General features: G+C 36.5%; 1 protein-coding gene and 1 long non-coding RNA gene across 2 annotated transcripts in view; one reads left to right on the top strand and one right to left on the bottom strand.

Moving 5' to 3' along the window:
* Positions 1–13,837, top strand: part of LOC116097484 — a 44,589-nt gene extending 30,752 nt beyond the window's left edge. The window contains exons 2-3 of the long non-coding RNA XR_004121444.1: positions 11,382–11,487; positions 13,680–13,837. This is a non-coding gene — a long non-coding RNA (uncharacterized LOC116097484). The remainder of the gene's footprint in view (positions 1–11,381; positions 11,488–13,679) is intronic.
* The window catches only part of Sema3e (semaphorin 3E), a 233,450-nt gene that overhangs the window by 177,386 nt on the left and 28,954 nt on the right, over positions 1–27,110 (bottom strand). The gene's annotated exons all lie outside the window — the stretch shown is intronic.

The raw sequence follows: 27,110 nt of genomic DNA, 5'->3' as shown, positions 1-27,110 counted from the left end.
GACATATACTAAAAAAAAAAAAAAAATCAATAAAATCTATGACAATACATTTTATTTGAAAGTATCTTTGCTTTTTATTCAAAATGTATTTAGCAAACATAAGCCTTTTCAATTATATGATGCATTTTAGAAGAATAGCTTAAGGACTATATTGCACAGAGGCAGGCAAGTGGGAGACAGTGAAAGTACTGTCTGCATGCCAACTAGATGACTTATAGTTAACATTAACTCTTCTCATTCTTATTGCATAAGTAAAAGTTAATTTAGATGAATCTACAAACAGATCATAATGAAAAGGAGCACACACACTGAGGGTATAAGTCAATAAAGCATATCAAGATAGAATTTTAATCTACCCAATGTTATTAATTATACTTTATTCTGTTTTACATTATAAACATTTCAGTATTTGTTGCTATACAAAATTAACACTAATAAGTAGTGGTCAATCATGTTAGTGTTACTCATTATCCCAAAACTATCAAGTGACACAGAGAGTATGAAAAATGTCCATTGGTTGTTATTTGGCATGTTATTCAGGAAATACTTTGGGGACATTTTATAAATTAAAATGAATTTAATTCTGCATGTTATGAAAATAAAGGTTTTGACAATTGCATAAGCAAAAGACACATATTCCTGTGTCTTGCCTGACTTTCTGACAAGAGTTTACTGATGCTAGTAGCTTATCTAACTGTAAGATTGGCCAATGTATGCTGCTCGGTTACGCTTCTGTGCTAGGATTGCTGGGTATCTGGGAGGAAATGCAACTCTAGCTTTAGTCATAAGAACAGAGATTGGATTTGGTTTGGAATGCCCAAAACATATTGTTGGTATATCTACCTTCTTATTTGTACATATGCCCAAATAGGTTATGAAATAAAGAAATAGGATTTTTCTATTAAATAGAGTATATTGCAAAATATGATTCTAAGGTATTGAGAGTATAGGACAAAATTGAGACCACAATCCAATTACATCCTGCACTGATTTGTTATTGAAAATATATTCCCAGTAACTTACATTTGTAAGTTAATAGCAAACAGAGCAGGTGGAATGAGGTAGACAGCCTCCATAAGTTCTACATTGCTGAAGGAACCTTGAAAGAACTACAACTATTTCTATAAAAGCAAAGATTCGAAGAAATCCCAGAGCTCTGTTACGGCAGTAGTGATCATATCATACTCAGGTGATTCAGAAATTGTGAAGAAACCCACCAACCTTGAAATTTCAAAACAAAGTATTTTTTCATTCTTGCTTTCATCTATAGAGACTGGTACCAATATTTTACCAAATAATTTTATGGTATTCTGTGCTACTGGCATTTAATTTCAAAAGATAAATACAGACTTGTTCAAAGAGCATTTACTTAGTAATTTCCCTTTAAATTTTGAAATATAGCTTTTAAAGAGGGAAAATGTTATAAAATTATATATTTATCTACATTTCAAAAGCTACAGTTATTAAATTATGCTGAATAAAAATTATTAGTGCTACTAATATTAGCAAAGATATATACCAGATGGGCTTCTTAAATTATGGCTATATTTCAGAGATGAAGCAAGAATTCTAATGTATTTTAATAAAAACATACTTGACAACCAATGCTATGAAAGACCATAATAAAATAATATTTTTTATTATAATGACCTAAAATTGGAAAAGTAGAACTCTTACAAGTAATTTCATTAGTAATGATTAATAATGTCATGTCACCACCAAATTATACCTTCAAGTTATGCAAAATATTTTCTCTATTAAAAAATATGAAATACAGGCTGGAGAGATGTCTCAGAGGTTAATAGTACTGGTTGCTCTTCTAGAGGACCTGGGTTCAATTCTCAACATCCACATTGTGGCTCAAAAATGCCTGCAACTCCAGCTCCAAGGAATCTAACACCCTCACACAGAAATACATGCAATCAAATCACCAATCCACATGAAATAAAAATATACAACTTTTTTAAAAACATGAACTACAACATTAGTCAAATATAAACTACCAAGCTTTAAATTCTTTCCTGCTTTCTTTGAATTAACTCTGGCTCTCTGGTAGAAAGTGATAGCTGCTATATTTCAGCTTACAGAGTTCAAAGAAAATTAGAACTTCAACCAGCTACACTGTGATAAACCCACTTTGGTGTTTAATAATAACAAATAAATACCCACAAATAATTATGGTTCTACTTTGGGTCAACCTTGATGGAGCAGAAATATCAAATGACACAAAGCAAAAGAATGAACTCAGATCCTCACTGAGATATTTGCTAAATATCTCAGTGAGATATTTAAGGAAATTGATATGTTTATGCCTAACTTCCTGATCCTTACCATAATCCCTTCCCTTTACTCTATTTAACTGGATTAGAAGATAGTACATATACAAATGGCTCTAGCATTAGGCAAAAATCAAAGGAAATCATTAACAAAAGTTTACCCTTAAGCCTTCAGTTATAATACTATTTCTTTAATTATCCTAATTATTATAACTGTCAAGAAATGATACTAGTAAAATAAAAGAGGCAGACAAGTAGGATTACAGAAAGCTCAAGGACATCCTAGGCTACAAAGTGAGTTTTAGGATAACCTGGGCTACACAGTGAGACTGAGTTTTACAAACAAAAAGAACAGCTAATGGGGGAAGGGTGGTGGTGCTGGAAGTCTCACAAATGAAGACATTCACACGAAGAATAAGCAAATTTTATAGCCCCAGTAAGCTGTCTGGTATCTGCACCTTGGGGCACGTTTATCCACATAAACTTGAGCTTAATCATGTATAATTTTTGTCAAATTCGAGAAAAGCAGACTGTACACACAGAGTCCTCTCAGGCAGATGCCTGTTTGGAATCTCTTTTTTGGTATGGTTCTAATCTTTAGTGACTACTTTGAAAGCAACCCTGCATTAATCTGGTACAGAACCCATTGCTCTGTTCAGAATTGAAGCACCTCAGGCAACAACCAAGAGTCCACAGAAAATCAACAGCCAGACATGCTTCAGGCTATTCTGGGTCAACACCAGTCAACCTTGCAGCTGACTAGACACCTGAGCAGGGCCAGTAAAGACCAGTGCGGCTATCGTCAAAGGCATTGCTCATCCTAAACACAATCATGAACCCCAAATGCAGAAGGCAAGTGTTTTCAGCCAGTACATTTGGAAGAGGGGGTACTTTATAACAACAAAAGCTGAGTGATATGAGGAATAATAAACTGAACTAGGGAGCAATAACTGGATGAGAAATATTTATTTCTCCAATTTATTTTTAGTTTTCTGGTTAGTGGTTCACTGTATTGGTTGACTGCAGTACAGGTGACCATTTGACTTCTAAGGGCTCAGAAATAGTCTTCTTGTAATTCAAAGTTCTGTGTCACAAGAAAAGCGAGGTAAATTCATCACAGTTCTCCCACTTGAAGGACGTCTGATCCAAACCGGCATCTGAGTTTTAACTACAAATATCTCATTTTGGTTGTTTTTTTATCCATAGTACAATAGTTTATTTCATTAAATTAACATTTGAAAATAATTTTTTTTCAAATTACTATCTTGTTTTTAATTTAATGAACACTGACCTTTCAGCATGAAAAACTGTAAAAACATCCTAAATGCAAAGGATATAAAATGATATTACTTCTTCATGTCACAGCAAGCAATGATCTTGAGTTGGATAAGGATGACTGGCTAGCCCACTGGTCATCATGCTGCTACTGGAATAGAAAGCTCAGGTCATGCACTGAAGCTCCATCTGCCCCAGTGTGTGGGTGGACATGAGCTGGCATGCTTCTATTTCATTCACAAGCTTTGTCCATAATGCTTGTTAATGGCAATAGTTGGAGGACTTTCACAGTAATAGGAAATCCTATAATCATTTCAAAGTGGAAAGTAATTAAATTCACTACAAATTACCAATATTATAATACTTAAGGTGCTAAGAAAAGGAAGAGAATTCAAATCTAAAGAATGCTGACTTGTTAAAAGGAAGTCTAATGAGGAGTTATTACTTTCTAGGAACTCATAATGGCCCAGGAGTACAGAGACTAGTATTTCTGTTTCCAATCATAAATGCAAATATCCTGTTCAAATGCTAAAGGATAGAACACAGAAACCAAAAATAACAGGAAAGTTTAATTTGAAACAATTAGTTGAGATTGGGCATCTAAGTAAGATTATATACATAAATAATAAAAATCAGTAGATACAAATTAATAAACTAGTAGAGTCTGTGGCTTTAAAGATGGACTCAGAAGCATAATACCTTAGATGCAAATTACAGCCACACTTGGATGAGTTCTGAGGACCATGGTTTCTGCTGGATATAATGTATCAGTTCTACTAAATCTTGCCAGCAGCATACACCAAAGCAACATTTAACCATATCTTTTAATGATAAAAATTCTACTTCATCAGATGATGTTAGAGAAAAACAGGTTATCTTGTAATAAGTATGCTAACCTCTCTCTTGAAATAAATGTTAGATAAATTTTCATCTTTCCATAGGGTTAAACTGAATATTTCTCACATTTTACATATAACTGTACATATAAATACACACCAACATTGGAAGATAAGTAATATAAAATAAGATATCTCAATTTTAGTTTCAATGTGTATAGGTTTAAAAAGAAAATCACCCTTCCTTTATGATGACTTCCTTTTCTGACATAACTATATTAATGTAGAAATTAATTATTTCTAAATTAATCAGAAAATAATAATTTCTCTGATCTTGACATTAGAATATGATTAAACATTTATTACTATTTAATTAAGTCAACAGTACATATATGCAATATTTATATGGTCTTAGCTCATTTGCAAGGCTACATACTGTTAGTGTGATGTATTTTTTAAAACCTTTAGCTATACGCTTTAGAATTCCATTTGTTCATGGATACTGAAAATGGCTCATCTCTGAGAGGAAAAAGCAGTGCTATGCCCAAAACCAAAGAATGAACACACAGGATGGTAGAGGAGCTCTTCGTGGCCGGGTTCCAGGAGCTGCACTGCATTGGCCACAAGCACCTTGTCCTGCCTCTCCCCAAGCTGCTGAGTCACTGCACTGTGTTTCAAGCTCTGCGGTCAAATGTCTACTTCTGCCTATCTTGTCAATGCCATTTATTTTCAGTGACTCATCTAAATTTTGACTTGTTTGACTATGAGATAGAAAAGAAATTTTGCTGGCATACTAGGTGAAATCTCCTTGTTACTCTAAGGAGACCTAGAAGAGATAGAGACATATTGTATTGTCTTCTTTTTGTCTGAATGCTAGGGTGGGTCCTACTGCAAAGCCACTCGTGTTAGGAGAACCTGATTTAGAGAGGGAGCTTGAACTGTAGATTAGGAAATTATTAAGAGTTTATATAAGAGTTTTATTCATATTGTTGAAGCTTCCCACTTAATAAGTACAAAAAGACACACTAGGATGTAGGCTCTTGGAGATTCGTAACTCTGATTTTTGTTCTAAAACCTACTTAAGAACTCTATTTGTGACACAGGCACTGCTTTCTAGAAAAGCAAGTTACCTGCCCGTGGATCTGATCCACTCTTTCTGTTCCCCTAGGCCTAATTTATCAGATTTGTCGCTAGCTCTGGAACAGAAGACCAGCTGCAACCTCCCTTTCTCCTGCTCAAGTCTCCAATAAGTCTCACAAACCCTACTAAACGCCCTCCCTGCACTCTTCCTTGTAGCCTACCCGGCAACTCAATCAGATGCCCCTGCTCAACAACAGGTCACAACGTTCAGAATACCAAGTGGGTTGCCCACAGGCGTTCTACAGTCTCTCTGTTTCCCTACACCCAACCCCTCAGTCTCCTCTCAAACTCTGGAACAAATCACCAGATATGGCTTCCTCCCCCACTCCCTGCCTATGTCTCCTATATCTCTCTGAGTTTCCCTCCCACACTAGTCAGTGTGTTTCAGTCCAAAACTCAGACACCCCCTTCCTAATCACAGACCACTCCTATTAAAAGACAAGGCAGCCTGCCCACTACCTTCTCTGTTCTCACTGTTCTTCTAGACCAACTCCTTCATTCTAGCCCCTAGCCTTATGATACAGGCAGGCACTCACTGTGAACACACCAGCCAACCAGACTACTAAAGCAGGCAGTGCACAACAAACTGGATCCCTGAAAACTCAGAGGAAACAGAAACCAAGGAACAAAACAACTACCCAACAAAGACAAACACAGAAAATACCATCTAGATCTATAATTACCTCAAACTCAGAAGCCTAGGCACCAGCTTAAGAACACAATAACAACCAAGACAATATGTCTCCACTAGAGCCCACCTGTTTTACCACAGTAGGTCCTGAATACTCCAACATAGCTGTAACACTAGGAAAAAAAACCTTAAAATCAACTATATTATGGTAATATAGGTTCTTTTGTTTTCTTTCCTTTTTTCATTCCTTAGGTGTTTGGTTGGTTGGGGGTGGATGGGTGGGTGGTTGCTTGGTTCGTTTTGTTTTTTAGCACAGGGTTCCCCTTTTATAGCCCAGGCTGGCTGTCCTGGAACTTATTTTATAGAACAACCTGGCCTTGAACTAACATATGTGCCTCCCAAGTGCTGAGAATAAAGTCATGTACCACCATCACCTTGCAGATAATAACAGTCTTTAAAGAAGAAGTGAATAAAACAAAAGAAATACAGGAAAATACAAAAAACTCAAAGAAACTAATAAATTCCTTTTTTAAAGCCAAGGAAGAGCAAGTAGTTGAAGGAAGTGAAAAAGAAAAGTTTAAGATCTGAAAATGGAAATCAAATCAATAATAATAATAATAACACAAACTGAAGGCATTCTGGAAATAGAAAATCTAGGTAAGTGAAGAACTATTACACATGCAAGCATCACTAACAAAACAAGAGACAGAAGAGAGAGTATCAGGTATAGTAGATACAATAGAAGAAATTGACGTTCCAGCCAAAGAAAATGTTAAATCAAAATGTTCCTGACACAAAACATCTAGGAACATTATGCAATACCAAACTTAAATAATAAGAACAGAAGAAAGAAAAGATTCTCAGCTCCAAGGCCCAGAAAATATTTTCAACAAAATCATAGAAGAAAATTTCCCCAACCTAAAGAAAGAGATACCTAAAACATATATAAAACTTACAGAACACCAATAAGATTGGCCTGAAAAGAAAATCCTCCCGCCACATAATAATTCAAACACTAAATGTACAAAAGAAAGAAAAATTATTAAAAGCTGTAATGGACATATAGAGGCAAAAGCAGACCTATTACAATTACACCTGACTTCTCAACAGACTCTAAAGGCCAGAAGAGCATAGACAGACTTGTTGCAGACACTAAGCCACCACAGATAACAGCTTAGACTTCTATACTGAGCAAAGCTTTCAATCACCATAGATGGAGAAAAACAAAATTTTTCATGACAAAATCAAGTTTATTCAATATCTCTCCACAAATCCAGTCCTAATGAAGGTGCAAGAAGGAAAACTTCACCAAGGAGATTAACTACATCCATGAAAACACAGAAAACAAATTATCTCACACCAGTGAACAAAAAGAGGAGAAGTATGTGTGTGTGTGTGTGGGGGGGGTGATGTCTTTATGTGTATGTGCGTGTGTGCACATACACCAAAAAAAAAAAAAAAACCACCACTATGAACAAGCACAAATTAATAATAATGGGTTATTATCTCTCAGCATCAATGGACTCAATTCTAATAAAAAGACAAAGGCTAACAGAATGGATGAGAAAAAAGAATCTTTCCTTTTGCTACATACAGGAAATTCACCCCAATATCAAATACAGATATTATCTCAGCATTAAGGGCTGGAAAAATATTTTCCCAGCAAATAGACCCAAGAAGCAAGCTAGTATAGCTATTCTAATATCTAACAAAATTTATCAAAAGGAATGGCAAAAGACACTTAATCATACTTTACCAAGGAAAAATCCATCAAAATGGCCTCTTAATTCTTAACATGCATGCCTGAAAAGCAAGGGCACCCACATTTGTAAAAGACACATTACTAAACTTTAATCACACATTGAACCTGGTACATTAACAGTGGGAGACTTCAATATCACTCTCTCACTAATAGACTGGTTATGCAGACAAAAACTAAACAGAGAAATAATGGAGCTAACACAAGTTATGAACCAAATGAACCTAACAAACATTTCACCCAGGCACAAAGAATATACCTTCTTCTCAGCACTTCACAGAAGATTCTCAAACACTGACCATAAAACTCAGTTATAAAGCAAGTCTAAATAGATTCAAGAAATTGAAATAACCTCCTGTGTCCTATCTGGTGACCATGGATTAAAGCTGGATTTCAACAACAGACAAAACAAAGAGCCTACCAATGAATGGAAACTGAACTATTCTCTACTGAATGACTACTGGGTTAAAGGAGAACTAGACTTCCAAGAATTCAATGAAAATGAATGCACAACATACCCAAGATTATGGCATACAATAAAAGCAGTGCAAGAGGAAAGTTTATAGCACTGAGAACCTTCATAAAGAAATTGGAGAGATCTCATATTAGCAACTTAACAGTGCATCTGAAAGTTCCATAATGGAAAGAAGTAAACACACCCAAGAGAAGTAGATGAGAAGAAATACTGAAACTGAGGGGTGACATGGCTAAAATAGAAACTAGAAACAAAGAGAACAATGCAAAGACTCAGTAAAAACAAAGAATTAATTCCTTGAGAAAAATCAATGAGACAGACAAGCCCTTATCCAAACTAACTACAAGACAGAGCATACCCAAACTAACAAAACCAAAAACCAAAAGGGGGCAGAACAGCAGAGACCAAAGAGATGGCATCATTAGAGCAGATTTCAAAAGCCTGTACTTCACAAAACTGGAAAAATCTAATAGAGATAGGCAATTTTCTTGATATATACCACCCACCAAAGTTAAATCAAAATCAGATAAACAATTTTTAAAAATCTATAATCCCTAAGAAAAGAAAAGCAGACATTAAAAGTCTCCCAACCAAAAGAAGCAAAGAGACAAAGAGTTCTAGGGAAGAATTCTAGCAGACTATCAAAGAAGACATAATACCAGTTCTCCTCAATTTACCCCACAAAGTACAAAAAGAAGGCACACTGCCAGGTTCATTTTATGAAGTCATAGTCACCCTGATACACAAACTACACACAGATTCCACAAGGAACGAAAATTACAGACCAATTTCTCTCATGAACTGGTGTCGAACTCTGCCTGCCTCTGCCTCCCAAGTGCTGGGATTAAAGGTGTACACCACCACCATCCGGCCTCATAGTCTCTCCTTTTGTTCTTCTTCCTCCTATCTAGCCACCCTCCCATCCACCCTTCATAGAACAGCAACCATATTGTTTCCAAAAAACACTAAATGAAATCACTTTTGGATTTCCAGTATACCTGAGAATAATCTTCATTGCTGATCCAATGAAAGACCTCTTTCACATTATCTGATGTCCCTGAACTAAACATTGTTTTGAGTTCTCTGCAAATGTTAAGTGGTTTCTGGAACTGGGCCACATGGGCACAATGCTCCTTCATTCTGCACTGTTCTTTTCTCCTCCTCTTCTCTTGTATAAGTCTCTCTCTTTGTTTATATCTCTGCTGTAAAGCTCTACTCACAGAGTGATTTTCTCATAATTACACAAGGCTCTTCATGAATCCTTTATAGCTTTCAATGTACTATCTATAACTACTTTTCATTTTGTATGAAATTGTCTTTTCTTTGTAGGTTCTTTGTCCCACTGCAATACATAGCCCATGATGATACATCTAGCATTTGTCTTCTTTTAAACCATTAATCCGTCTGAATTTGTCACAGTATAGGTTACTCAATATATGTTGAGGGCACATATATACTTTTCCCTGGTAATTGTGTTAATATGTGTTCTGATTCAATAAATGATGATCTTCTAGGGGATGTCTGTTTTACTTTGAGATTTCTTCATATTCAACAAGTTATGAACACAGGACCAGCAAGAACTCTACCATGAACTAGAGCTAACAAGAGGATTTTAAAATATATGTATAGAAATTATACAATCAATGCCTCACTCCTAACAATTGACCCATAAATGGTAATCCTAATGTGTTAAATGATATACCTCTCCTAACACATTTTCCATACATTAGAGCACATGAAAGCAGCCTTACTAGGGAAGAATCTTTGTAAATGTAATTAAGTACATCCTGAGTGACATAACCTTAAATGCCACTCTATACCACTCTTATAAAGCATAATGATTTCTGTGAAATTGACAGGCAGAGGCTAGATTGCCTGATCACAATATATATACATTAAAAAGGCAAATGTAGTATCACACATATTTATTCAAATGTATACTCAGATTACATGGTAGAGGTAATCTGTATTTATTTCCTGTGTCCTCAAATATATCTTATTGGATTATCTTATTGTCTCTGACTTGGATCCAGATTAGAAGTTATGATTCTAACAGTAGACTTTGAAGGACACCTGCAGGTTTCGAAGCACTCAGTGCCTACTGGCAAATGTTATATTTATATCCTAAGGTCTCTCTTTCTGAGGAGAATCTGCATACTTTCATCAGGTGTCGGATAAGTTTGGGACCTTAAACCCTTTGAGAATGGTGAATGTCCCTTCTGTTTGTGATGTTGATGTAATATTTCAGATTTATATCATTTTAAAGCAACCCAAGTAGTTTGGCATGCTATTTTAATCAGTACTATCCTTCCTCTGTACACAAAAGGCAAGCAAAAGAAAAGGCTATAATAGAGGTTGTTTTAAGTAAACTTATCTCCCTCTAAACATTATAATAAAATCTACAGGTTTCCGTTTTCTTGTGTATGGCCTGTCATTACCCACCATGCTCCAGCAAAGGAAGCAATCTCTATAGTCAACAACATAAATACAGAGTCCAGGTTTCCTTGAGCTCTGAAATTGCTATATTCAAGAAAAGGGTCTGAGATTCATGAAGAGAGAGAAAGGAAAACAAATGACAAATACCCAGTTTCCTTATTTCTTTCAGTGCTGGAGGCTTCAAGGTTGTATTTCCTGGAACATCTACATCTTAACATTGAATCCTGAAGCCCTTAAAATGTGGGTTAGAATGGACATCTAATATGAGAATGATTAGATGTGATGATGTTCTTAGAAGTTATTTTCTCTCTTTTGCTCCTTCCTAAAATAACAAACAGAAACTGTCTTCTGTACATCACAAGAAGCAAATGTCAACAGTCCAAGCATGCCACTAATTGTATGCCAAACCTTCTTGCAAAGACACTACCTATGTTCAAAGATTCTTCCAATTTAATATAATTTTATGTAACTTAAGGCTTAGAGGAAATATATTTTGAATATCTTAGCAATCCCTCCTAAAACTAAAAAAGTTAATTTTTCATTTATTCATTAGGAATATACTAATATGTGAAGACAATAAAAGTCCAACTGAGTTACTGAATGAGAACCATGTGCAATAAATCTGCAGACCTGGAATGACAGCTTACGGACTATGGAGCGTAAGTGTTGCTAATTCTTTGATAAATATCAATATCCCTGTGAAATGTATCAAATATGTATAAAACATTGAATATTTGATGTGATTGCTACCCCCTACCAAAATAAATTGCTAGGGCTTGTAAAACTAGCTGAATTAAGAACAGAGATTGGCCAAGGTGAACAGTGACGAGCAATGACTTGAACACAAATGTCTCCACTATGTGCTATTGGACTTTGTTTCAGTCTTATAGGTTCTTACAGGTATCAGAGGGAATTAAGGGAATTTATTGTCCATTTTTTTGTTCCACCTTCTGTGAAATAAATGGAGCTTTTTTTTCCACTATTTTTAGATCTGTATGTTTTTACCAGAAAGGCAGCAAGGTGCTTGTTTGTCCAGTGTATCTGTGTATTATAAAGAAAAGCTGAAATTGTGGGACAGTCATTTGATTCCATTATTCTAATAAGCACAGCCTGTATTTCACAATATCTAGTGAGTCGAGATTTTTTTCCTTGAATTGTTAATAGTTACCACAGCTCTTTATGCAGTTTGGAAAGCTATCCTTTCTTACATCCTTCATTCAATATAATTTGCTCTGATCCAATTGGCAGAAATGAAAGGTTGCCAAGTGTAGTCTGATGCTAGAGTGACACTTTCTGACTGATCTGGGTCGATGTTGGCTGGGAATTGTTGCCTTATTTATAAGTGTAGAGGATGACAGACATCAACCTCTCAAATGCAGAAATGCCTAAGAGCATGAGTAAAAATATAGTTTATTCATTCATAAATAACCTGAGTGCCTTCCCCGAGACTTTGTGGAAATACATTTTAAATACTTCTACATACTAAATAAACCTAAGTAACTTTTCATAGAATTACATAGATGTCTGTGTGCTAAAATGAAATCGTTTGATACATTGCTTATTGAAAATCAAATTCAGAAATACTATATTATTATATGTGATAAAATTTAGTGAAAATGCAAAAAATGGAAAAAGCATCTAAAAGATATTAAGTTTGTCTAAAAATGTGTAGTTATGTGGTTGCATTAATACATGTATCCAAGCATAAATATCTATATATACATGTATTTATATGAATATAGAGGATTTTAAAAATATACTCATTTCTGTATCTTACATATTCATATAAAATGTTTGAAAATATCTTATTTTCTTATTATTTATAAATAAAGTTAGTTTTTGCATGAGAGGAATATGAGTTGAATTTCAGTGTTGATATGTGCAACCCAGAGCTGGTTAAAAGGACTGGCTACATTTGCAGGAGTGTGTCTCAATTCCCAGCACCCACATGGCACCTCACACCCATCAGTAACACAGTACCAGGGGCTGTGAAGCCCTCTTCTCATTTCTATAGGCAGTAGACTCACATGTAAACTGAAATATATCCAATGTGTACACATAAATTAAAAATAAATAAATCATTCTTAAAATATATGTAATCATGTTATAAATACTTTCATCCAAACAAGAAATCCTATAAAATTCCCAATCAGTAGCATCTACATTTTCATGAAATGTATATATTTAAGAAATCACTGTATTTGTGTGATTTCTTGTATGTAGTTGATGCCAATTTGATAGAAAACTGACAATATTTGTACGAAAAGCTTCATATATATATACTTTTTATGGTTAGTGTTAAAATTTTAATATTTTTATTTATAAAAATCAAAATCTGTAAAAGTCAAAAATGTGTAAAAAATGAAAATTATTTATAAGTTGAAAAGAATTTATAAGTTGATTTCCTGGATTTGAAGCTGGTTCATTTGTCAAATTAGACACACACGAGTGTACGCTGGGCATAGAAAACTTCAATGGAAAAATTGTCTCCATCAGATTGGACTGTAGGCATGTTGTGTGGCATTTTCTTGATTGATGATTGATATGAGAAGGCTCACATACTTGGGGACAGGTGATCCTAGACTGCATAAGATAACAAGCTCAACAAGCCATGTAAGCCCACAAGCAATGTTCCCACATGGCCTTGGCCTCCAGATTCCTGCCTGGAGTTACTATCCTGTCTTCCCTCAATGATGGACTATGAAATGTAAGTGTAAGCAAAATAAATTCTTTCCTCCCCAAATAGCTTTTGGTTAACATTTTTATCATAGCAAATAAGTAATAAACACATATAGTTTTAGAAATCTAACTGAACAGCCCAGTATATCCAAAATATTGCTTCTGCCTGCAGATTATTCTGAAATTCCTGCAGCGACTTCCTGAGGTTCCCAGGGCATCATCTGTCCTAGAATTCTGCTCACCAGATGTCCCTTGAAAGACCCCCAGAACTGGGGAGATCCTCACTCAAGTCTCGGGATGATGCGACCACCCAATAACTCACGAGAGACCGAACTTGCTGCAATCACATGAGGTTTATTTGGGATAGGCCGGTACCGGGGTAGATCTCATGACCATGCTGGCCAGAGGAGTTGGACCCCAAACACAAGAAGTGAGGGGTATTTAAAGGGAAAAACCACAAACTGGGGGCGGGGAAAGGGTTACCAAGGAAACATAACATAAAAACAGTGGGAAATTCCAAAGGGATCCAACCCCTGGTTGAATCAGGTCACAAGGAAGTCATCCTGCACACTCATTGTCTAGAGGAATGTGGTTTGGTCAATGCTATCTTCTTAATGGTTGACCACTATCTTTTTAATGGCTGACCGTTATCCTGTTCCTGGAACTGACCAGTCCACATTCCTGGCTCCTTACAGAGACTTCCTATGTCTTCTTTAAGTAAAGGTTATACATTAATGAATTTCCATTAACATGCTTTTTCCAAATTTCTAAATTCGGTCTTTCATCCCTCATGAGGACTAAATAAGCTCCTGAGTTTCAGGTTTTATCTTATCAGAAATTCCCAGTGAAAGTATCTTTCTGTGTTCTTTTCAGCATGGGACTCAGTAAACTTACAATTCTCTTTCCTTCTTTCTTTCTTTCTTTCTTTCTTCTTCTCCTTTTTTTTTTTTTTTTTTAATGACCCCAGCCAATTCTGAGGCTGAGGCAGGTTTATTTTCTCCTAATCTGCTTTTATACCATTTTAATTACATGCAAGTATTAAAGTCAGTTCCAGGTTAAGGAACAAGCAAGACAATAAAAAAAGAATAGTCAAAGAACAAGCAGGGCAATAGACAAAGTCCCATGATCACTCCTGTGATCACATTTCTAAGGGCTTATCCGGACCACCAAGATAGCTGACCCTACTTCCCTGTCCTAGCCCAAAGTTATATTCATGCCTGAAGCTTACATCTTTGTTCTAGCCTAACATTAGATTCCTGCCTGAACTTACTTCCCTGTTCTAACCTAAAATTAGGTTCCTGCCAGAGCTTACTTCCTTGACATAGCCCAAAGTCAGATTCCTGCCTGAAGCTCATTTGTTGTACCAATGGCGGGGCCTGGGCTGAGGCCAGGTCTCTCTCTCCCAGGTGCTGACCAGTGGCTGCACAGCGCATTAGTTAAAAAGGAGGCGATGTATATATGAGATATTTTATTGTAAGAAGGTGAAAATAGGCCAGTCAAGTAGAGAGAAGGAAAGGAGAGGAAGGAGAGGAGAAGAGAAGGAAAGAGAGAGAAAGGAAGAAAACAAGAAAAGAGACAAAGAGCAAGAGAGCAAGAGAGAGAGAAAGAGAGGGAGAGCAGAGACAAAGAGCAAGAGAGAGGAGGAGCAAATAAGAAGACAAAGAGCAGGAGATCGAGGAGGGAGCAAACCGCCCCTTTTATTGTATGGGGCGTGGCATGTCTGGCTTGTGGTCAGATTACTGGGGATAGGGTCCAGCTAGAATGCTGGGAGCTTGAGGCAATGTCTGCCTGATAGAGCACACATCTCCTGTGGGGACAGCTGTGAGGGGTTGTGACTGAAACAGGAACCAAAGACTCAGGAGTTATGGCCTAGCTTCTTCCGCCACCTGCAAGCAGAAAACAGCTCACGGAGGCTCTAGGGCTCAAAGCCAAATACTCAACTGAGCCTAAGTTACCTGAGCAGACCTCTGCTCCACACTGCCCTAAACCCATTTTTTTTGTCCTGGCCCAGTGTCAGATTCCTGCCAAGTTGGGCATTGAAAACTTCAATGGAAAAATTGTCTCCATCAGACTGGACTGTAGGCATGTTGTGTGGCATTTTCTTGATTGATGATTGATATGAGAAGGCTCACATACTTGGGGACAGGTGATTCTGGACTGCATAAGATAACAAGCTCAACAAGCCATGTAAGCCCACAAGCAATGTTCCTTCATGGCCTTGGCCTCCAGATTCCTGCCTGGAGTGACTGTCCTGTCTTCCCTCAATGATGGACTATGAAATGTAAAAAAAAAAAGCTCTCTATATCTCCCCCTTTTTTATCTTATAAACAAGACTGCACCTGTCTTAGGTGGTTCTGACACCAATGCCTTCCTTACAATTCTTGAACTGAAAAGAGGTAGAAATTACCTCCACTACTAAGCTCAGTGTCATCACTAGGTCAGAATCAAGTGCAGTGGACTATAAAACATTGACTCATTCAATCACCACTTAATTAAATTAATTGCATTTGGATCCATCTTTATCATCACATGCAGAAGTTTATCTGATTGATAGAATCTCACAGCATTCCTAATAACATTCCTTTATTCAGATATAAAAAAGTTATTCCTTCTTGTGTCTTTAGAGTGTTTCTTCCCTACCTTAGATTACCTATCTAGTTTGTATATAGATCACATCCATCTAGATTCTTTTTATCTGTGCTATTAAAATGTTGCTCCCAAGAGATCTAGCTAGTGCTACTAGTGTTAACATGAGTCCAATTGAGCTGGAGAGATGGCTCAACAGTTAATAATACTGACTACTCTTCCAGAGGTTCTGAGTTCAATTCCCATAACCACATGGGGACTCACAACCATTTATAATGGGATCTGATGCCTCTTCTGGTGTGTCTGAAGATGAAAAGATCAGCTCAGGAACTTTGGGAATGTCATGGAACACTTGCCCCTCCAGAATGGAGAAGCTAATTACCATTCCTCAGACCACGGATCAGGAACCCCGTGGGTGGGGACACATTCTGTAGGATGGACATGACTGTTGCCTACCTTCAGACAAGGGAAGTCCTTGCCACCTCATTCCCTAAAGACCAATCAGTTTAAAAAGTCAAACTGTTCTGCCAATCACATTGTGCTTAATGGCTTGCTGCCCTGGAAACTGTATAAAAAGCTCACTGAACAAGCTGCGTGGGGTTACCACCTCTCCTTCCAGGTCTGGGAAGATCCCAGTGCATTGGAACAATAAAGTGCTCTTGTTTTTTGACTTAATTCCGGCTCCATGTTGTTCACTCATGAGGTCGTGGGTAAGCTTAGGCTCGACAGAGTCTTACAAAGACAACTACAGTGTACTCATATACATAAAATAAATAAATAATTTTAAAAAACAAAACAAACAAACAAAAAAACCAAAAAACATGAGGCCAATCAACCCCACAACATGAAAGCTCATCCAGTCCCATCACGACCAGCAGTTGTCCACCTGTGAATCACAACCCCTTTTGGAGTCACATACCAGATATCCTGCCTATAAGATATTTACTTTATGTTTCATAACAGTAGCCAGATTACAGTTATAATGTAGTAACTAAATGCTTTTGTGGTTGGGTGTCTCTACAACATGTGAAACTGCATTAAAGGGTTGCACCATTAGGAAAGTTGAGAACTACTGGTCTAGACTGACACTATGACACAGGTACAGGGTGAGTCGTTTGTGTTCCTTCACATCTTCAGGAGCTAATATAAATGAATAAATAAATAAGAGATAAATAAATAAATACATTGGAGCACACAAATATAAGTTTAATATGGTATTAGAGAAGCCAACTATATCCAGAATATTACTTCAAGACATATTTTAGTGTATTGAAATTGAGTGTTCTTCTTATAGTACTAGCACATCTCAATTCAACTAGCTAGACTTCAAGTGTCCAATAGGTTCATATGGCCAGCGGCTACATACTGGTTGGCAAAGAAATAATAGGCCCAGAAATGGCTGGTTTTAAAGTGTCTTGATGGCTTACACTGGCATAAACTCTTTAATATTTTTAAATATCATATCTCTCTCCATTGTATTTAATAATCACCCTCCTACACCTCAAGAAACTGCTTTCTTGAATGACTGACTAGTAGAATGCTCTCTGCCATTAGGCTTTATTCTGACTTTTTAATTGCAGGAAGAATATTTTATTCCAGGAGCTTTTATATTTTAATATATAGCTAAAGAACACTATAATCATTGTTTCCAATTTACAAGACTCATGACACAGTCTCATTGTAGAAAATCTGACACATAGAAGTATAACTTTAAAAAGTGCAATTGTGGTCCCCTAGAATATCTTTTCTATTCTTTAGTTACTCAGAAGTTTACTGTGTACCTTCTATACTTGGTTTCTACAAATGTCCAGAAAAGTGTATTTAATACCTAGATTCATTTATAACATTCGATGTGGGTTTTCTTCCCCACAGTGAAGACTTGTAGGCTCATTAACAAGGTCTAGTGAACAGACATGTTTGATGAATATCAGAACAACAGACTGCCTACCCGTAGGCACTGCTTTCTTTGTTGATGACAAAGCCACCATTGAATCCTACAGCTCATTTTCCAATTATCATGTGCAGAGAGAAACATTAAAATGGAGAATATTGATTAGTGTAAGCCAATTAGGTATTACCTTTTTCTAGCCAATGACTGACTTGCCAGAGGTATGTGCTATACTTCTGTCCAGTAAAAACAAAAGACAAGGAAATGATTAGTTTTTGCAATAAAATCAAAACACAGCTGTATGAAAGAAATCCACTGTCTGTCTTGAACCTCTTATGCCTGAAGCCATGGAACAGTCCTTAAGTAACCAATTTAAAAGTCCAAGTGGATGAATTAAGACTTGGAGGGCAAAGGAATGGCAAGAAACTGGATCATTCCTACCCGTGTAAAATGGGTGTCTTCCTGAGGTAGTAACATACTCATTTCATTGTTAAACAACTGAGTCCTGTTTGAGATACTTAAAACTTAAAGCATCCTAACTTCATGGACATAGTAAAAAAAAAAATCCATTAAAAGTATACTTTGAGACAGAAAGCAAACTATACCTACATTCAATCTGACAAATTTATCACGGCAAATAGAACAGGAGTAAAGTAAGAATTTCGTTCAACAGCAAAGACTCAAATCACTTTTCTTACGTTAACTCCAGCTCTGACATTAGTTCATTGTAAATAAAGCTATAAGAAAATGCAACCTCAACTTTACTTTTTTTTTATCCTGTGTTCTGTTCACATAATAGTATTTGTACTGCAGCATATCATGGGGTTAATTGATGTGTGTTTTAGCACCTTGTAAATAGCATAATAAAATTATATCTAGCATAAACTTAGAGATGCTAGATATAGTAATGTTTTTAGCCTATCATTTACATGCAAAATAGGAAAACAAGGGGATGGGAGAGAAGGTAGGTTGGAGAGATTTCTCAATAGTTAAGCAGCTGCCATTCAAGCATTCTACTGAGGTCTTATCCCAGAAATCCACATATATCACAGATGGGCTTGGTAACTCCCTATAATCTGATGGAGTCAGGAGATCCCCAGAAAATCTGCCAGGAAAGGCAAGCCATATTTATGAGTTCTGAGTTTGACTGAGAGACACCACCAACTTGACAAGTGGAAGAGCAACTGACCATTTCCAACACTAACCTCCACATGAATGCACAGGCATACAAACATGGGTGACCACACAAATGCAAAAGTATGCATACATGCATGTGTACTACATACATCAAAAAAGGAAACAGTAACAATGGGGACAGAAAAGCAGTTTAGGATTTAGTTACTTTGCATTTCTATTTAAGTGATAATTTTCTTGTTTACATAAAAGATCTAAAGATTTTGAAGTGCTTTTTATCTATTCTGTAATCTTTATAGTCTCTCTATGAGATGTCCTTTGCAAACAACAAATCTTAAGGTGCATTTTGTTTTATACCATCTTACTCTACTAGTGGCAACTGGGTGAATCAAGCTAAAAACATTAAAACTCCCATACACCACTATACTATTTCTGAGTTTTATTTGTTGTAGCATGGTGATTGGACATAAAGGGACACACAAAATGGGTGACAGGATGATAGGTTGGATTTGTTGTCCAAGAATACATATTTAATAGTAAGTGGTTGGTTTGTAGGTTTAAATGTCCTGAAAGTTACTCAGCTGATGGTATAGCAATTTCCATAGAGGAACTGGCTAAAATAGAAGGAGAAGATGGAAATAAACCCTAATCAAATCAAGAAGAGAGAAAGAAGAGAAGGGTTATCTAGAAAATGACAGAGAAATATACTTGCTAATAATGGCAAAGCCAAGATATCTTCAAAATGTATCAGCAAGATGTAAAGGTATCTGGAATACCAGAGAAACAGATGTGTGTGGTAAATATGTCAAGATGGCTTGTCCTAAATTTGGAGATAGTTTATTAACTAAATTTACTCACTAGACAGTAGCGAGCCGCCAGGTATGAGGTGAGGTTGAGTAAAACCTTAATTATGTGCTATCTAAGCTGAGAAGAGCAACAAGACAAAAGGCTGGGTGGGAGAGGAGGAAGAAAAAAGGAAGAAAAGGGAGGAGAATAAGGATGAGGAAGAGAAGAGGGAAAGGGAGGTGTATCCAGAGAATGGGGAGAATGTGGAGCCAGCTAGAAGTACATAGTCCACAGTAAAAATAGGGACTGCCGGAATGGACAGCAAAGCACAGATTAAGAGATTGCTAAACACTAGATACACAGCCAATAGCACTTGGTAACTACATCTTGAAGCTAAGAAGCAGCAGGAAAAATTACAGATGGGCAGTGATTTCCTGCCTTATAGATTTCTCCACCTCTTAGTTACAAAGAGGTACAAGAGGAAGGTATAGATTTGTGTTTTATTGCAATTAATTACATTTTTTAACATTCTAAATCACCAGGTTTTATCCACATGGAGTAGGGCAACCCTGTATCTAAAAATGAAGATCAAATCAGAGTCACAGATATGCTTGCACCTTGCAGGGGAAACACCCATGTTTTAAAACATGCCAAAACAGACTATGGAAATTCACAGCATAAAATCCAGTCCTTAAGTCCTTAAGTGCTCCTGTGTACAACATACAAATAACTCTCAAAATTATATTGCAATGATGAAAGTTACAAGTTAGAGCTGTTTGATTTCACATTTGTGAAAACCGATGCTTGTGTTAAAGGTCCATAAGCCAGCTGTCTCTCTTAACACAGAACCCATGGCAGGCACTTTGGTGGCAGAGGTTGCTCCTCGTGTTAAACCATGCCCAAAATGGAAAGAATATTGCTAGCTCATTCCAGTCACAGTGTTTTCCTCTAGACGGTATGGAGTACTTCTAGTCTCAGCCAAGAGATACGATTGTATTGTGCTTTTCACAGAACATTTTGTGTGTCGGAAAGTGAGGAACGTATGTGAGAACAATTCAAATTTGTTCAGTAGCATTTATGTAATGCTTTGTTCCTTAATGAGGGCACCTGAATTGTCAAATGAAATTACCAGTTTTTCCAGGTGCAGGTGATCAAATTAGGAGGTGGGAACTGTGCCAAATGTGTGTAAACAAAGGAACTATTTCCATGGATGGTGATTGAAACATGTGGAAAGGGATCAGGCTAATCAGTGATGGAATTTCAAAGATTAATAAACTTACCTCCTAGGTTAATGAAATAATTATAGCACAGTGGGGCAGACAGGGAAAACACAGCCTTACCAGTTGTCTAGGAGGCTATGTAATTTAGATAACCTAGCATTTTATGTCACATCAAAATCTTTATTACTATCAGATGACTTCCATGAATTTAGTTTGAAAATATTTTATAATGGACAGTGAACATTGTTTCCTAATACACATTTCTCCTTCCTTGGCCTATATTTGTCTATGCATTTAAACCAATTTTCCATTGCTCAGCACCATACTTTCAGTTCTTAAATAGATACAGAAGAGAAATCCACTGGCTAGTGACTACTTCTAAAATCCAATGTGATCCCAGTAGTACATACATATGTAGCACATATGTATGTATATTAATATGTGCAGATAATTATATGTGACATTACATCAATCTTATATATTTTTCCAGTCCATCCCTTCTATCTCTTAGTCTGTTATTTGAATTCCTCCCTGCATCCCTCCTTCCTTCTGCCTTCATTTCCACATCAATATCTAAGGTTCATCTTATGTTTTCTGTTTCAGTCAAAACACTTCTACAAGGATCCTTAATTCTTTTTAATAAAATTGGTATTTGGTGGATAAAGGTATAAAGAATAGGGTTAGGTGGGTAACCCTAACCCTAACCCTAACCCTAACCCTAACCCTAACCCTAACTATTTAAGTGTCATTACTTCCAGGATACCTCTGTGAATAAACACAGGAGCTAGACAGACACAGACACACACACACACACACACACACACACACACACACACAAACACAATTGTAATTTAACTATATAATAGATATGTATCTTAAAGGAGGACTTTATTTCTCTATCTCTGATGTGTATATATGTTCTATAAAAAAAAAAATTGTGAGCTTGGCCTACCAGCCATCTTTCTGTCCTGGCTTTTCCCATGTCTAGATGAATTACTCACAAATGCCCAGCTCCTTATTCAAATCCATGATTCCATCAGTCTCTCTTCTATACAATTCTGGTGAACTTCAATCTCATTTGTGAAATTTGGACCTTTCAATATTTTTCTGACCCTGTGACAATCATTGGCTGCCCCCTAAAGTCATCCTAGGCACAGAAGTACATTTATCAAGAGTCAGTCTAGCTAGGTGAAAATGACTGCTGACAAGGAGTGTAGGGATCTCTCACCTAAAAGTTTCGACACCAGCAGTCCTTTTATTTGCCCTGATTATAGCTTGTACACTTAACATTACATGCTACAATCCAAAGATCTCAGTGAATGAATAGACCAATGGATATACCAACTTGCTTATTGACCATTTGACTCTATGAGACAGAATGATAATGCTCAACTTAGAGTTATTACCACCATTGTCTACTTAACAACTAACTGTATTCCTTATTAGAGATGAATCTATATATCTCTTCCAACATTAATATCTTATGTTCACATGAGCAAGGATACAGCTAAGACATTTAATCCTAGCACTTGGCACGCAGATGTTGGTAGACCCTTGGGTTTGAGGCTAGCCTGGTCTACATATTGAGTTCCAAAACATCCAGAGCTACATAGGGACCCTGTCTCAAAAGAAAAAACAAAAACAAAAAACAACATGCAAAACAAAATAATATCTATGTATCCCATTGTAATAAATAAGGCCACTTTATTATTCTGATGGCCACCTTTAGATTTTAGTAAATAACCTATTGAGAGAAGACATTGAAATGCCTTTTGTAAGGAGAATCTGTGTTTTTTTTCATCCATGTTTTGTTTGCCCATATGTATTATCTGCTCAGTGCTTCTGTAGCTAATATCAACAATGCGATGATGCTAGTTTACAGCCTCTCCTCTTTTCCATAGCACAGTGTTGTATTAAGAACAGCAGTCTGATGCTTCAAGTACTGCAGAGCTTGTACAGGGAAAAGGGAAACCTTGTCTTAAAGGCACCAACTGCATGGAAAAGGTGTGACCAGAAAGCCTGTGGGAACTGTTTATTGATGCTTCAATCAATGCCTTTTAGCATTTGTTCTGTCATAGGCCATGTATTTAACTTTATGTCATTTTTCTTCTTGTGTTTTATACCTTTCTATTCATATGAACTAAAGTATGTGGCACTGAATATATACAGTTAAATGATGTATAGAAAACAATGTAATTTTTCCTTATAAACAGATTCTCAAAAAAAAAATTATGCAAGGTACTTGCATTTTCCTAAATGTTTTGAGGTACCGTTCATTAGTCTTCAGAAATTGTGTCAAATATGAAAACTAAAAATAGTTTAAGTTAAAAGAAGTGAAATCAGATAAGACTGTACAGTTTGAACACCTTGGTGAAATATTACGGACACATTTTAATTAAACAGAATGATGTCATTGTAAGTTGCTAATGCTTAATATTTTCCACTTCTGACTCTTTCCTAAAACAGTAAATCTAGAGGAGACATTAGTTACATGTAACACAATGTTCCTTTCATTAAGAAGCTATGGAACTAGTTTTCCCACCTAGAGGGTAAAGTATGTTGTGGTTAAGCAAAAGTACAAAAGTTACTATGTGCATATGAGACACAGGAGAGAAGTCATTTAATCGTTCTAAACTAACAGATGCTGAAATAGTTCATCTATACTGATGTTCAAATTCAAGTAACCTAACTTTGCTGCAGACCTGATGTAGAGCAATTAAATGCTTACATGGTTGGTCCTTTATGAAGGTAATTGAATTTAATTTTCTTTTTTCTAACATAAACATCAATAATTCTACCCATGTTAAATCTAATTAAAATATGTATAAATTCTGGCTATTGCTTGCTTCCTACTTAACAATAAGAATGTACACCATTAGTCATTTTCACACAACCAACTAATTCTATGACAAAAATCAGAAATACTCAATGAGATAAACCTAATAAATCAAACTTTTGCTTAAAGGTATATGTCTATGATTCTTCAACTAAATTTCACAGCCTGAATTGCATGATGGCTTGTCAGTATTGGTGGTTGTGTGTGCTTCCAGATAAGAAATTATTAGCATAACAATTTTTAACTGGCTCTAAATTTGAGGGGTAAACCCATGTATATATAACAGACATTTTCAAAACGACAATGGATATCTTACAAGGTAAGCTTATAGAATGCTTGATATCATGATGGGAATCACTTTCACATCAGTCTTGTGCGATTACATCACACACTCATGTGAAAACTCCTTTGATGCTGACCTCTCCTTAGTTTTCTCCTTTCATCTTTTCAACAAAGACTTTTTATTAATTGCACAGTTCTTCATAAAGAAATGCACTCAATTTGCGCCTACCAAAATTTTAGTTTGGCTTCAAAGTCCATTTCAAATGATGAATAAATCACCTACATGGTCTAGGAATTATCAAAAACAGAATATATCAATTATTGGAAGCATATCAGAGAGTCTCGAGAAATTGTACATCATAAACAAACCAATAAATCAAAGAATGCCTTTTGCTCAACAGGGGACATCATCTGGAATAAAGACAGTCAGGCAGAATTGAGCAGAATGTGAGGTTACAGGAAGATTGACATTTCGTTTCTGAAGGCAACATCCTAGGATAGACTAGACTGGGGATAGTATGCTAGCCTGAATAGTAGCCTCTCTGATGTTCTGATGTGGTCTACTTCTTCATTGAATAGGTATATCAAGAAAGACCATTTCCACTAGGATAATCTTTATATCTAAAAATATTTAATCACTTTTATTACTATTTTTGATATTGTAATCACATAATTACGAATTACATATTTCCCTGGCCCTTCTCTCCCACCAAACCCTCCCAAGTACCTGTCCTTAATCTCTTTTAAATTCATGACCTCTTTTTGTCATTAACTTCAAAATATATAAACATAACTTGTTTCATAATGTTAGTTTTAGGTAGGTTTTCAGGGTTAACCATTTCAAGGCATGGTCAAGGCTAGATTCTGGTTCAGAAAGAGATCTTGTCTTAAAAACTAGCATAAAGAAGTGATTGAAAAAAAACATTTTCATGTCAACCACTGGCCGTCACACTCGTCTATTGTGCAAGAAACCACAAAAAAACACATGCATACAAACATACACTACATACAACTACACAATCAAGCAACGCATCATTCAGTCTTTTTAAAAGACTTGGACTGATGATGTGATGATTGATTGATCTGTTGTGTTGGAAATATAATATTTTCAAAAATACTTGACATTCTTATTTTAAAAATATGTGCACTCTTTTGCATGTTATTTGACTAATAGTAGATAACAGAATAAGATTACTAAACTGAGATTCCATGAACGTTCTGAGGTTAAAGCTAAAAACCAGAGTTTGACGACCATTATGCAGAAGCTAGGCTTTAAAAACGTAATGAAAGCGGTCATGCTCTCAGTTCTTCCTGAGTCCTCAGTGCACATGGGTGACATAACGCCATGTTCTGCTTGCTGAAATAGAGCTGAAATAGTTCAGGAGGATGGTACTTGTAAACAAGCAGAAGCGAATGTTGTACTAACAGCTGAGAAAATGCTGGGAGGTGGCCCAGGAGCTCATTTGACTCTGCGTTTGAACCATCCTCATGTGAAATGACTGAAAATTGCACATACATAGCCTTAAAAAATATACATTCTGACAATTGTTATGTCCACAAGAGAACAAACAATATATTCTGCTCATCTTTTTCAATGCAATTCAGTGTCTTTCTCTACATATATGAAAATCACAATCATTGGAAAGCCCGGGGTCATGCTGCCAGCCTAAATTTCACAAATAAATGCTAAATGTTTTAAGTGTCTTCTCCAAAGCACTGATCATTTTTTCTTGCAATTTTTAAGGTTTATTTTGTTTTGAAGTGTGTCTCTGTATGTGTGTGTGTGTGTGTGTGTGTGTGTGTGTGTTTGACTAATGCCTTCAATTCTAGTACTTCTGAGGCAGAGCCTAAGGGAACTCTGTGAGTTCGAGGCTAGCCTTGTCCATATTGTGAGTTCCAGGCCAGATAGGAAAACATAGTAAGATCCTGTTTTAAAGCAAACAAATAAAACAGAAGGTTGTCAGTGATCAAAGAGGGAAATCCACAGACTCTTATATTTTGGTTGTGAGCCTAGCCTTTAACGGCTGAGCCATCTCTCCAGCCCCCACAGACTCTTCCCTGAGAAACTGATCTTGCAGTGATATTCCAAATGCTGGGGAGGATCTAAGGAAAGAGAAAGGGTGGCAATGAGGAGAGCTTGTAAAGTCGCAAGGTAAAACAGGAAGCATTTCCCCCTAGGGTAAAGGCGAACTCTTGGGAAGGATGGTGAAATGGCACAAGGCGTCTCAGCCAGGGGGACCTTGGAAATCACATTAGGGGCTTTTATCCTGGGAACACTCAGGAGCACTTGGAAGCTCTACTCAGAAGTAGAGATAAGCAGATAGACATTCCCAGCAGACGCTTCAGATGCATTCAACAGCACAGAAAAGAGTTGACAGAATGAGTGCTTGATGAGCAATTAAGGGATGGTGACATTTGTCAGCCTGTAAATTGTCACTTTTCCTTGAGGCTCATATCACTGTGTTATTTTTAATCTGTATTACTGTATCATTTGTAAGAGCATTAAAAAGAATGTCTGAGGGGCCTTGAAGAGACGTCTCAGTGACTAACAGCACTTGTTGCTTTCTCAGAGGACCTGGGTTCTGTTCCAAGCACTCACAAGGTGCTTCCTCACCATTTGTAACTCCAGCATCAGGGATCCTTCTTCCAAACTCAATGGGCAGTAAACGCATTATGTATATACATACATGTAGGCAAAGCACCCATACACATGAAGAAAAATGAAGAATCTAAAACTAAGATGGTAAAGGGTTTCTAAAAAGAGCACCAAAATAACTACAATCTCATTACCCTTAAAAAGCTAATTTGTGCCGGGCGGTGGTGGCGCACGCCTTTAATCCTAGCACTTGGGAGGCGGAGGCAGGCGGATTT

Source organism: Mastomys coucha, unplaced genomic scaffold (genome assembly GCF_008632895.1).
Source record: "Mastomys coucha isolate ucsf_1 unplaced genomic scaffold, UCSF_Mcou_1 pScaffold19, whole genome shotgun sequence".
Taxonomy (NCBI): domain Eukaryota; kingdom Metazoa; phylum Chordata; class Mammalia; order Rodentia; family Muridae; genus Mastomys; species Mastomys coucha.
Note: the sequence above shows the minus strand (reverse complement) of the source record. Positions and strands in the feature narration are given on the sequence as shown.